Consider the following 13212-nt stretch of genomic DNA (forward strand, 5'->3'; position numbering starts at 1 on the left):
ACAACAAGGTACTCCTTTCACTGTGCTATATTCTACCACGAAAGGTCATTCCTCAAAATATATTGAGCTGATGGGAACAGAAGAGGAAAACGCTGCTATAGAAAGTCAGTGGTGATTCTGGGATTTTTAAAAAGCACCAAAGAAAAGCCAACCCCACCCCCTTGTGGACATAAAGGTCATTACACCTTTTTCTGTGCACGAGGTGCAGCCAGCCATCTTTGGACAATGAACAAGCATAAGTTCCTCATTATTCTGAGTACCCCTTTGCCTTGCCTTCCTCCTTATTCCCACAGACACACCCCTGCATCCAGCTGCAAAAGCAGGCTTTCTCCCAGCGACTCCAGGCTCTCCTCTGCCTCTTTTCTGTTGTGCATGCCTGGGTGACTTGTCAGCTGACCAAGCAGGTTAATAACCTGCAGTTAAAGGACTGTAGACTCCGGGTATGGGAGAAACCTTGAAAGTCTTTAGTAGCACTCTAACATCTCCCTAGCTTGAGAGAAAAGGGCTACATGGATTTTGAGGGTATCAGCTGGAGCCCCAAGTCCTTGGCATTGGTTTTCTTGGTCTCTACTACATCTCAATTTCCACGGTCCCAGGTTCTGACAATTTTCTGCTTAGTGTTTGCTCTCAGAATCTCAGCACCACTCATAAGGGAAGAATCATTTCCACTTGTTAATGCCTCACCTTAAATGGCTTTTTCATTATATACGGGGAAATATTACCATTTGTTATCATATATAAGTATCATATACATATATGGTATATATGTAGTACATACACATATATGTTCTTTCTGAGTATGCTCATTTTAATATAAAATGACAACAATAGAGAGTTATCATAGGAGATGAGCTAAAAGGAAAACTGCCAGCGCAGTGAGCAGGAAGTAGCCTTCAGCCGCTCTGCAGACTACCAACTCCCAGCTGGTCAGTGGCCCCGAGAGATTCTTCATGTTGCCACTTCATCATATGAACAAACAAATAAAATCCTAACACTCGACTTGTTTCATCTTCAAGATCAATTCCATTCCTCTATCATGCAATGCCTTAGTTTTGTTTTTTAGTTATTTTTGTTTGTTTGTTTGAGTTTGGCTTTTTGACACAAGGTCTCCCTATGCACCCTTGGCTGTCCAGGACTTAGACATGTAGACCAGGTTGGACCCCTACTCATAGAGATTCCCCCAGCCTGTGGTTAAAGACACACGCCCCTTTGCCCAGCCTATCTTTGGTTCTAATAACACCTTCTTTTTCTAAATAGTCTTTGACTATCAAATTAACTCAAAGTCTACTATAGGATGACCTAGTTAGTATTCGATGAGTAAAGGAATTTGGGGATTCAGATGTCCGGGTTGAGATCAGCTTGTCAGAGGCTGGCAGAGTTCCAAGTAATTTTCCTAACTTGGAGTACCAGGGGCTGTGTTAACACACCCAGTGTGCAGTACCAGGAGCTGTGTTAACATACTCAGTGTGCAGTACCAGGGGCTGTGTTAACATACTCAGTGTGCAGTACCAGGAGCTGTGTTAACATACTCAGCGTGCTAAGTAAATGAACACGGAGGGAACCTAAGAACTGATGACACATGCTGTATATATGTGTGATAAGAACAGGGATCCTCCGGGGAGATCAGAGTCCGTAGCAAGCTTCATTCCCTGTCTCTCACTGTGTCCTGGGATGAGTTAATTAAAAACACACCTGTGTCCTTAAAGCCACAATGTGGACTGGTGGGAACTGCCAAAGTCCTCCTCCTGAGATGTGATGTGACATCCTAGAGAGGGCAAAGGTCACGGACACTCACAGCCAGAGACTGCATTGAGAATGAAAATACCTGTAGCAAATCTCACAGGTATCCAAGATTGTGTTAGTAATTCAGTGTGCAGGTAGATTCCAGGGCCTTTGTTAACACACCCAGTGAGCAGGTCCAAAGGCTGTGTTAACACACACAGTGTGCAGTACCAGGGGCTGTGTTAACACACCCAGTGTGCTAAGTAAATGAACATTGAGAGAACCTAAGGACTGGAGGGTGCTGGTGAGAGATGAAAGCTTTCATATTTTCTCATTCTAGATGACCATTAGACCTAATTAGAAAATTAGGGCTTTAGAGGCCAGAGGCATAACTTGGTGATTCAGCATGCGTTAAGCCTGCACAAGGTCCTAAGTTTATCAATAAGTCCCATATTGAGAGATTTGGGCTTAATTGTTACAAAACTCTCCAGGAAATGATCTAGTACAGAAAAATTTTAAAATAGGATTCTCTTCCCATTGGATGGTGGGAAACTGAGTCCCATAGATTCCAAAAGACTTGGACAAGCACAGCGGCAAGCCCTGATGGCAACAGGGACAATCTAACTTTCCCCCTCGGTAGCACGGTAGCTGAAATATTCAAGTATGTCAGACTAGGTCTAGGGATGCCAGCCACACTCCAGGAAGAACTGTTTTAGAGGTTGGAAATTATCCAGTCGGGTCTGTCAAAGGCCTTCACTGTGGTGTGTCAAGGCAGATGGCGCCACGGAGAAAGCATGTGAAAGGGAAGACAAATTTATCAAAACAAGAAGCCATAGAAGCTGTTAACCACGTAAACAAGAACTTCTTAATAAGAACTTAACTTGTTAACTTCTTAAACAAGAATTGAAGATCTGAGATCACTCTACTGTAACAAATCCCTCTTGAGAACCAGGTGTGGTCCCCGTGAGAGTGACATCAACCCCTTGCCAGGGCAGTGCCATTGGTGACCTAATTACTTCCTCAAGTTTTTTTTTTTTTAATAAAAACACTGGAGGGGGTATTCAATAAATTTGATCATATTCTTTCTCTCCCTCAACTCCTCCTAGATCCTCTCCCATCTACATACCCACCTAACTTTATGCTGTCTCTCTCTTAAACAAACAAACCCAAAACAACCAAACAGAACAGAATGACAAAAAGCGCGCGCGCGCGCATGCGCGCGCGCACACACACACACACACACACACACACACACACACACTAAACATGAAGTCTAATTTTCACTGCCAACTACTCTTGAGCATGGGGCCTGTCCTGGAGTATGTTTGATATAGCCAGTGACACTCCTTTGAAGAAAGCTGTTTTGGTTTTTTTTTCCCCTTTCCTATCAGGTAGGCGAAACCTTCCTGGGTAGGAATGGAACTTTGTGCCCCCTTCCTCTTCTCTGTCCTGGGGTTTTCTTTGTGCAGATCTTGTGCACGCTGCCCGTCTCTGTGAGTTCATATGTGTACCAGCCTTACTGTGTCTGAGAGACACTGTTCCCTTGGGATAATCCACCTCTGACTCTTACAATCTTTCTGCTTTCTCTTTGGCATAGATCCCTGGGTCCTGAGGGGAGGGTTGGGTGAAGACATCCCATTTAAAACCAAATGATCCAAAATCTCTCACTATCTGCACACTTTTCAGCTATGAGTCTGTGTTAATAACAATGCTACCCCAAGGAGCTTCTTTGGGGCTGGAGAGATGGCTCAGTGGTTAACAGTACTATCTGCTCTTCCAAAGAATGCAGGTTCGAGGCCCAGAACCCACATGGCAGCTAACAACTGTCTGTAACTCCAATTATAAGGAATCTAAAACCTTTATACCTATTCACATAAAAAAAAAAGAAAGAAAATCATTTTTTTTTTAAAAAAAAAGCTTCTTTGATGAGGGTTGAGGGACACTGTGATCTGTGGTTATAGCAATGTGTCATTAGTTGTTTTATTCATTTAGTAGAATAACATTGGTAGGTTTCCCCTTAGGCCCATGACCTACAAGGGCCTCAGTTCTTAAAGATTCCACCACCTCTCATTATCACTCTGGAGACCAAGCCTCTAGCCACAAACCTTTGAGGGAATACACCATGCCTGGGCCCTAGTGGCTCCTTTTTAAGGAAGCTGCTTAGCCCTACCTTGAGCCTATTGCTCTTTTTACCATACTCCATGGTTTTACCTCTGACCTCTAATCTCTGGTTTTTATTTTTTGGTTTGTTGTTGGTTGTTGTTAGTGGTGGTGGTGGCGGCAGTGGTTTTTCCCTGACATGGTTTCACTGTCTAGTCGTGGTTGTCCTGAAACTCACTTGGCAGACCAGGCTGGCTTCAAACCCACAGAAATCTCCCTGCCTCTCTTTCCTGGGTGCTTGGGATTAAAGGCATGTGCCAGCATTACCTGGTACAAAATTAGTCTTTGAGCATGGTTTGCAGAATAAGTGAAATGGCACTAGCCATCAGACAAGGAATTGGAGCCCTTATATTCACAGTGAGGGCTAGCCCAGATTGGAGCTTTTGTGCTGTGTGTATTACAGGGCCTAAACAGGAGTTTAAAAACATTGTAGAAAACGGGTAAAGCCATGCTATAAGCACAGCACTGGGAAGAAACTTTGCATTGAAAACATATGTCTACAGCTTATTCCTCATACCAAAAACTGCAGCTGGGATCGAATATCTGCATTCTACCCCTAAAACACGTCACATACAATAGTCTACAGATGATGGCTCACATTCACTGCAGCTGAGAGAGGAGACGCTGGGGACATGCATACGGCTAGAATCCAACTCGCAGTAGTGTGGTCAACATAGAAAAGGAGTCCCAAGAACAAGCTTGCAAGCCAGCATCAGCAATCAGTCCCACACAGAACCGAACATTTGTTAACTTTCTAACTTGTTGTAACTTCTACATCCTATCTTCAGATCTGGCTACAGGTGGTCAGTAGCCCAATTCTGCCATCTTTGGGGTTGTATGGATGAAACCGCAGGAATGTATGGAGGAATGAGGCCAGTCGACCTTTGTGGCTATAATACCCCGAGAAAAGGCCCACACAGGTTCGGTGCAGACAGAACTGTAAAAAACTCTGTCTGCAGTGGGTTGAAACTGAGTGTGAGGAACTGTGGAACAAATTGCCTACTGTGTGCTTCCCCAGCTAGTTCCCTCACAAACCTCTGGTAGTTTTCTAGGATCACAGGGTCCTCCTGGGCTGTCAGAGGCTTCTGTAACCAATGTTGATGCAGCCATGCAGGAAGGGAGTGTCCCCTTAACTCGCAGGCTTGTGCTTCTTTGGGGGTACGAGACCTCTCTCTTCCCAGGAAGGCACTGCTGAATCCAGGTGACTATTCCTCACAGGCTAGGCGTTTTGTCTGGCACGTGCCTAAGTGTTAAGGAAAGAGAGACTGGCTGTGGATTTGACTCTCAGAGACTTCTCCCAAGTTTTCCTCCCAAGTCGCTTGTCACCGGCCCCTTTTGCCACTCATTCCCAGAGAAACATCTGTGAGAGTCAGAGACTGAACTGTGGCTCTAGGTGGTATCTCGTTCTGGACGTTTCTGAGACTTCAGCCTAACTTCACCTCAGCAGCCCTGGCGATTTCCAGACCCCTCTGCCCATGACACCTAAGTCAGTCTTCCTCCGGTCGCCTCCGTTGAGCCTCTTATTCTGGTTATAGACAAAGTTCCCCTGAAACTGTGAATTTAAAACCCTCCCATTCCGGGAAATTCCCGGCATTCCTTTCCTTTCCTTCTTTAGAGCCATCCCAACCTTCGCAGGGTCGCCCTCTGGCGGTGGTCATGTCATATTTCATTCCTGTTTTTCTTACCACATAAAGTGAAGATAACATTTAAAGATGGGCTACAAGCTGGCTTCCTCTCCCTGTAAGTGGCCAGAGGTGACCTGCGAAGATGGTTCGCTACTCTCTTGACCCAGAAAACCCCACAAAATCATGCAAATCAAGAGGTTCAAACCTTCGCATTCACTTTCAAAACACCCGGGAAACTGCCCAGGCCATCAATGGTATGCATATCCGCAAAGCCACCAAGTATCTGAAGGATGTCACTTTAAAAAAGCAATATGTAATTCCGGCGGTATAATGGTGGAGTCGGTAGATGTGCCGAGGCCAAACAATGGGGCTGGTCACAGGGACCAAAAAGAGCGCTAAATTTTTGCTGTACATGCTTAAAAATGCAGAGAGGAATGCTGAACTTAGGGGTTTAGATGTAGATTCTCTAGTCATTGGACACATCCAGATGAACAAAGCACCTAAGATGCGCTGACGAACCTACAGAGCTCATGGCCGGATTAACCCATACATGAGCTCCCCCTGCCACAGTGAGATGATCCTCACTGAGAAGGAACAGATCGTTCCAAAGCCAGAAGAGGGAACTGCGCAGAAGAAAAAACTATCCCAGAAGAAACTGAAGAAATAGGAATGGTAGCCACTCAAGGCATTGCTATCCTACTGACAGGCTTCAAAGTAAAACTAATCAGGAGATGTAAAGAAGGATATTCCATTCTAATCAAGGAAACAATTAACTAGGGAGATGTTACTATGTTAAATACATATGCACCAAACTCAGGTATACAATTTCATAAAAAGTGTGCTCGTGGGATTAAAGACATGGATTAACATCAACCCATTAACAATAGATGATTTCAATACACCACTTTCTCCGTCAGACAGGTCATCTGGACAAAAAACAGAGGAACACCAGAATTAAATGGCATCTTACATCAAATGGACTTAATAGATATGTACAGAATATTCCACCTCAAACCAAAGAATATACATACATTCTACCTAGAAGTATGTGGAAATTTCTCTAACATAGACCATATCTTGGGACAAAAAAAACCAAAGCTTAATAAATTCAGAAATATTGAAATAACCCTGTGTGTCCTACCCTACCTGACTATAATTTAATAAAACTTAAAGCTGACAACAAGCAAACCTCTAGTAAACATACAAACTCATCAAAACTAAACAGGTCATTACTAACCATGAGTGGATCAAAGAAGAAATCAAGAGATAAAACTTCTTGGAACTAATTGAAAATTAAAACAACACAGCAAAACCTCTGAGACACATTAAAGGCACCCCTATGAGGGTGATTTGTAGTTCTAAATCCCTGCATTAAAAAAAAAAACAGAAAGAGCACAAATAAATAGCATAACAAGGTAACCCCAAAATGTGAAAAACAAACAAACAAACAAACAAAAAGCAAATAAGAAGAAACCATACTCAAACCTAGCAGATAGTGAGAAATAATAAAAATCAGAGTGGAAATAGATGAAAAAGAAGCAAAACAATATTAAAAAAAACCCAATGTATCTAAGAACTGACAAAACAATATATATATATATATATATATATATATATATATATACCCAATGTATTTAAGAACTGGTTCTTTGAGAAGATAAAGAAGATGCATAGAAACTTGGCCAAACCAAAAGAAAGAGAGGACACAGATCAACAGAACTGGAAATAGACAGGGAAACATCGCAAGAGAAGCCAAAGACACTCAAATTATTGTAAGTGAATACATTAAAAACCTGTACTCCATCAAATCAAAATCTAAAAAAAAGGACAAATTTCTAGATTCAGCCAAATTATCAAAGTTAAACCAAGGAGAGATCACAACTTAAATAAACCCACAATACATGAAGATATTCAAACAGTGAAAAAAATTGTTACTATAATGTAAAAAAAAAAAAAAAATTCAGATCCAGATGGATTCACAACATAATTCTACTAGAGATTCAAAGAAAATTTATACCCAACCCTCCTTTATTATTATTATTATTGTTGTTGTTGTTGTTGTTGTTAATATTAAACTAATAATATTTATTTTTAAATATACAATTCAGAATTGACATTTTAAGTCATCAAAATAATATATAATAGTTAAATGCCTCTTAAATATACATGATTTCTTCTGAAGCTAAAAGTAATATGCACTCAACCAGTTTTTAAAATCTATTTGGAACACTAAACATGATAGAAGTAGAAAAAAAATCTTTTATGAAGTTCTCTATGAAAGGAAATTATGACAAGTTCCTGATTAAACAGAAACCATATCATTTCCAAGGAAGAATATGCAGAATAACTGTGGCTTCATAGAATGAATTTACCCAACCCTTCTTAAATTAATAATATTAATAAAAGAAATAGAAGGACTGCTCTCAAGAACCAGGGAAGTTGCCATGGGAAGGGAGAGAGAAGGAAGGGGAAAGAGAAGAGAAGAGGAGGAAAAGAAGGAGAACAGGAAGAAGAGGAGGAGAAACTAGAATGTCTGGATTAGATAGGGAAGATCCTCTGGGAGAAGGAAAACCCTCAGGGTTGGGGGCAGAGTATATCAGCTAGGGTCTGAGGGATGCTGAGAAAACCTGGAGGCCAGGTCTGATTTGGTATGTAAAATATGCAACTCATTCCTTTTTCCCAGGGTCTTAAACCAAACACAGAGAACAAACCTCAACACAATAAAAGCTATACATGAGAAACTCACAGATAATATCATCTCCAATGGAGAAAAAACCATAAGCAATACCGCTGAAAAAAGTTACAAGACAAGAACATCAACTATCCCCATACCTTCTCAATATAGTACTTGAAGCCCCAGCTGGAGAAAGAACGAAATTAAAGGATGCAAATGGAAAATGAAGTCAAACTACCCCTATTTGCTGATAACATGGTATTATGGGTATGAGATTCCCCAAAGTTCTACCAAAGAGCTTCTAGAAATGATGAACAATCTCTGCAGTGTGGCAGGATATGGCATCTCCTTACAAATTAGTTTTTCTATACATGAACAACATAAATACAGAGAAGGAAATCATAGTCCCATTCACAATAGCCTCAAGGAAAGTGAAATAAATAAAAACAAAGCCAACCATGGAGCTGAAAGCTTCTGAAATGCCAACATTACATCCCTAAAGGAAGAGAAAAAGTCTACAGAATGGAAAGACATCCTATACTCATGAGTTGGTAGAATTAATATTGTGAAAATAATTTCTACCAAAAGCCATTTACAGATTCAGTGTCCCCCCAGTTAAAATCCCCATTGTGCTCCTCAGAGAAATGGGAAAACTGTCTCGAAATTAATATGACCTCTGGTTAGCCAAAACTACTCTGAGCAGAAATAATGATGATGAAGATATTACCATTCCAGATCTTAAGGTGTACCACAGAGCCATGGTAATATAGACAAACAAATATGTAGATATCAATGGAACTCAAACATGAGTTCACGTAGCCTCAGCAATCTGATATTTGACAAAGGTGTCAGAAATATACAAGTATGAGCTTTGGGTCTGAGCAGAGAATTCTCAAAAGAAGAAATAAAAGTGGCTAGGAAAGAATTTTTAAAATTACATATAGTACATATATGTCTATACATACACATAGATGATTAAAATGACATTTTCCCCCATCTGGTCTGACAATGCCCCCCCCCCAAGAACTTTAGACCATCTAACAAAAACTCCAACACCGCATGAGAAGCACTCTTTTGAATTGTTAGCCTTGGTTATCCAAGATACTCCCAGAACCAGAACCAGAACCAGAACCAGAACCTATAGGCTATTGCTATTATCCTTCATTGTTCCCTACCCCAAGAGGTTAAAGTTTAGTTTGTATTGCTGAAGACACCATGTAATTCAAAGGACCTGGAGAATTTGAACATATTTAACCTGAAAGCCTCCTCTCTGAGGACTAGCTTTCATGGTACTAGATGGTTCCGTGTAAGCTTATAAGGAGAGGAAGCAATCAATAGCTCTGCCCAGCCATGATGCCTCTGACCTAAAACAACCAGCACAGCACAATGTGCCTATGGGTACAATGGTGTCACATACATCTTGGCAGTAATCAACAGCTTTCTAATTAGACTTTCAGCTACTGACATTGTGGGTCTCAGGGAGAACCTACAACAGCCACTCTGCTAACCCATCATAATTTCCAGCTACATTCTAAATTATATCATATTATCTATCCTTAGATATGTGTATAGATCCCATTCCTCGCTTCTCCATGCAATAGAGACCTTAATAAAAACCAGTGCTGATCAAATTGCAGGAAAAAATGCCTATGCTTTCAGCTGCAAACAATATATCTACAGCATCACCTTGTACCTAAGCCTCAGGGATTATAGAGGAAGCCAGAGGAGCAGGGAGTCTGCTGTGAAATTGCCTCCTAGAAATATCAGGGAAGCTACACATCTCAAGTCTCATCAACATGTTGCCTAAATGAGACCTAGACAAGGATGACATCACTAGCCATGCTAATGTAGAAGGGGGGAAGCTTATAGGGCCTCAACCTTAGGCAAAGAACAAGCAAGCAAGGAATGCTGAAAGGGAAGAAATAGTCCTCCCTTCCCCAGGGAAAAGGGAACAGCAGTTGGTCATCCAATACCAAGTGATCAACGCTGGGATCATGTACATACTGAGCAGGTTGTATTTACAGTGTGTGTGTGTGTGTGTGTGTGTGTGTGTGTGTGTGTGTGTGTGATCATGGTGAGCAAGCCATGGGAGCAATCCAGTAGTGAGCAGAGCTCCTCCATGACTGGCATCAGTTATGCCACCAGATTTCTGCCCTGTGTTTTTGGTTCTATTATTTATTGCAGCAATAGAAAATAAATAAGGACATTAAGTATTTATGTTTGGGTATTGTGGTGATTTAAATAAGGATCATATATCTGAATGCTTAGTCACCGGAAGTGGCATTATTTGAGAAGGATAAGGAGGCATGGCCTTGTGGGAGGATATGTGGCACTAGGGATGGGCTTGAGGCAGGCCCCACGGCAGGCCCATTCTTTCTTTCTGCCTGTGGATCTGAATGTAGCTCCCAGCTACTGTTCACATGATGCTTGCTGCCATGATGATAATGGACTGACCCTCTGAAACTCTAAGCAAGTCCCCAGTTAAATTATTTCTTTTATAAGAGTTGCCATGTTCTGGGGCTGGAGAGATGGTGGCTCAGTGGTTAAGAGCACTGACTGCTCTTCCAGGGTTTCTGAGTTCAAATCCCAGCAACCACATGGTGGTTCACAAACATCTATAATGGAATCTGATGCCCTGTTCTGTTGTGCAGGCTTATATGCAGGCAGAGCACTCATATACACAAATAAATAAATAAATCTTTTTTTTTTAAAGATGCCATGGTCATGCTGTCTTTTCACAGCAATAGAACACTAACTTAAAAATGTATTGTTAATACATTTAAAACATCTTTTCAGTTGTTATTAGTATAAGCCAATAATAAAACTGACTTTATATATTCATAACTGAAACTGCCAACATAGAAACATTCTTAGTAAAGTCTATAAAACCTACCCTGCTGCCACACTTAATGGTGAGAGGCCCATGGCCCTTTCTCCTGAAATTAAGAATCACACAGGTGGGGCTGGTGAGATGGCTCAGTGGGTAAGAGCACCCGACTGCTCTTCCTAAGGTCCAGAGTTCAAATTCCAGCAACCACATGGTGGCTCACAACCACCTGAAATGAGATCTGACGCACTCTTCTGGTGTGTCTGAAGACAGCTACAGTGTACTTACATATAATAAATAAATCTTAAAAAAAAAAAAAAAGAATCACACAGGTGTGTCTTTTCTCATTATTCTTCTGAAACACTGTATTGGAAATCTTAGCCAATGCAGTAAGTCAAGAAAAAAAAGTCAATATCCAAATTAGAAAGAGAATGGCAAAATAATCTCTATTTGGATATGATGTGATCACTTATTTAGAAAATCATATTCTACCAAGAAGAATTCCTACAATAAGAACTAAATGAGTAAATTTCAAGATATGATGGCATTATATACATGCTGATTATATGTCCATACACTAATAATAGACAATTGGAACCTGAAATTTAAAAAATATTTGTAGCAGCACCCAAAGAACTAAGAAATACAAGGAAGTGAGATCTCACCAGAAACCAAACTCATGATCATGAACTCCTCTGTCTCTAGAGCAATACCAAGGAAATTTATGTTCTTTAGTGTGTGTGTGTGTATGTGTGTATTATATATATATAATATATATATATAACAAATTCAAAGTAGGACCAAAAAGACACACACACACACACACACACACACACACACACACACACACACACACACACACACCACAGTCTTGGGGAATGGGTCCTTCCAATAGTAAAGCCCCAAGAGAGAAAGGCAGGAAATGTGACCACTATCATATTGCATACTAACCAGATCTGTTTTACAGATACCTAATCTAGAACTCTCCTCAGAGCTTTCAAATACCTAGGTGATGTCAGCTGACCTCTGACCTGTTCCCTGTGGCACCACCTTTTTCCCCTACCCACAAGACGTCACAAGATCAGGCTCCACATTGTCTAGGCAGACTGAAGCTTTAACATCCTCGTCTCTGCCCTATCTTTGGAGGAATGATGGCCAATTCCATTTCTCAAGCCCTGTTTTCCTCTAAAGCTTATGAATATGCTATGTGTGTGAGCTAAAAGAATCAATATTAAAATATCAGTTCCACTTAATTTGAATCAATTCCAACTTAAAATGCCAGCAAGTTTATCTCTATCTATCTATCCACATATTCCAAAAATTGCTAAGGAAAGAAAAGTAATAGAAGATCCAATTAGTTCATTGATGTGAAAGATCAGTTGGTAAGATAAGAGAGTCAGTGATCCACGGTTTAGATAAAAAAAGAACCTTAGCAAACACCTCAGGCATTGTTTGATTAAAAAGCATGCTTTGTGACATAATGCAGGAACATAAAACCTTCAAAAGAAATCATAGAAAGGGACCAGGGAGATATGTCAGTTGGTAAAGTGGTTGCTGCATCTCTAGTACCTAGGGAAAAATGTCAGACATGGTTGAATTTTATAATCTCAGTTCCGGGGAAGCAGAGCCTGACAGCTGAACCTAACCCTTGAGCCCCAGATCCCAGAGAGACTCTGTCTCAAAAAACAAAACAGGGCTTGAGTGGTGGCTCAGTACTCAAGAGGACTAGCTGCTCTTCCAGCAGATTAGACCTGGAATTAGTTCTTAGCATCCACAGGACAGAAAACAATCACTTATAACTCCAATTCCAGGGGATCCAAGGCCCTCTTCTGTCCTCTGCAGGCATTTCATGAGGAAGATACACAGACACAGACAAAACATCTACATATAGAAGGAAGGAGGGAGGGAGACAGGCACTAGAGGGACAGTTTTTTTGTTGTTGTTTTGTTTTGTTTGTTTTGTTTTTTGTTTGTTTTGGTTTTTTTCTTTACTTTTTATTAGGCATTTTCCTCATTTACATTTCCAATGCTATCCCAAAAGTCACCCATACCCTCCCACCCACTCCCCTACCCACCCACTCCCACTTTTTGGCCCTGGCATTCCCCTGTACTGTGGCATATAAAGTTTGCCTGTCCAATGGGCCTCTCTTTCCAGTGATGGCCGACTAGGCCGCCTTTTGATACATATGCAGCTGGAGTCAAGAG

At 41.1% G+C, this 13212-nt stretch overlaps 1 pseudogene; it reads left to right on the top strand.

Annotated features, from left to right (window-relative positions):
* The first annotated feature begins 5649 nt into the window (after nt 1–5649).
* On the top strand, nt 5650–6174 carry LOC110303655 (annotated as a pseudogene).
* The last annotated feature ends 7038 nt before the right edge of the window (nt 6175–13212 follow it).

Source organism: Mus caroli, chromosome 1 (genome assembly GCF_900094665.2).
Source record: "Mus caroli chromosome 1, CAROLI_EIJ_v1.1, whole genome shotgun sequence".
Classification (NCBI taxonomy): domain Eukaryota; kingdom Metazoa; phylum Chordata; class Mammalia; order Rodentia; family Muridae; genus Mus; species Mus caroli.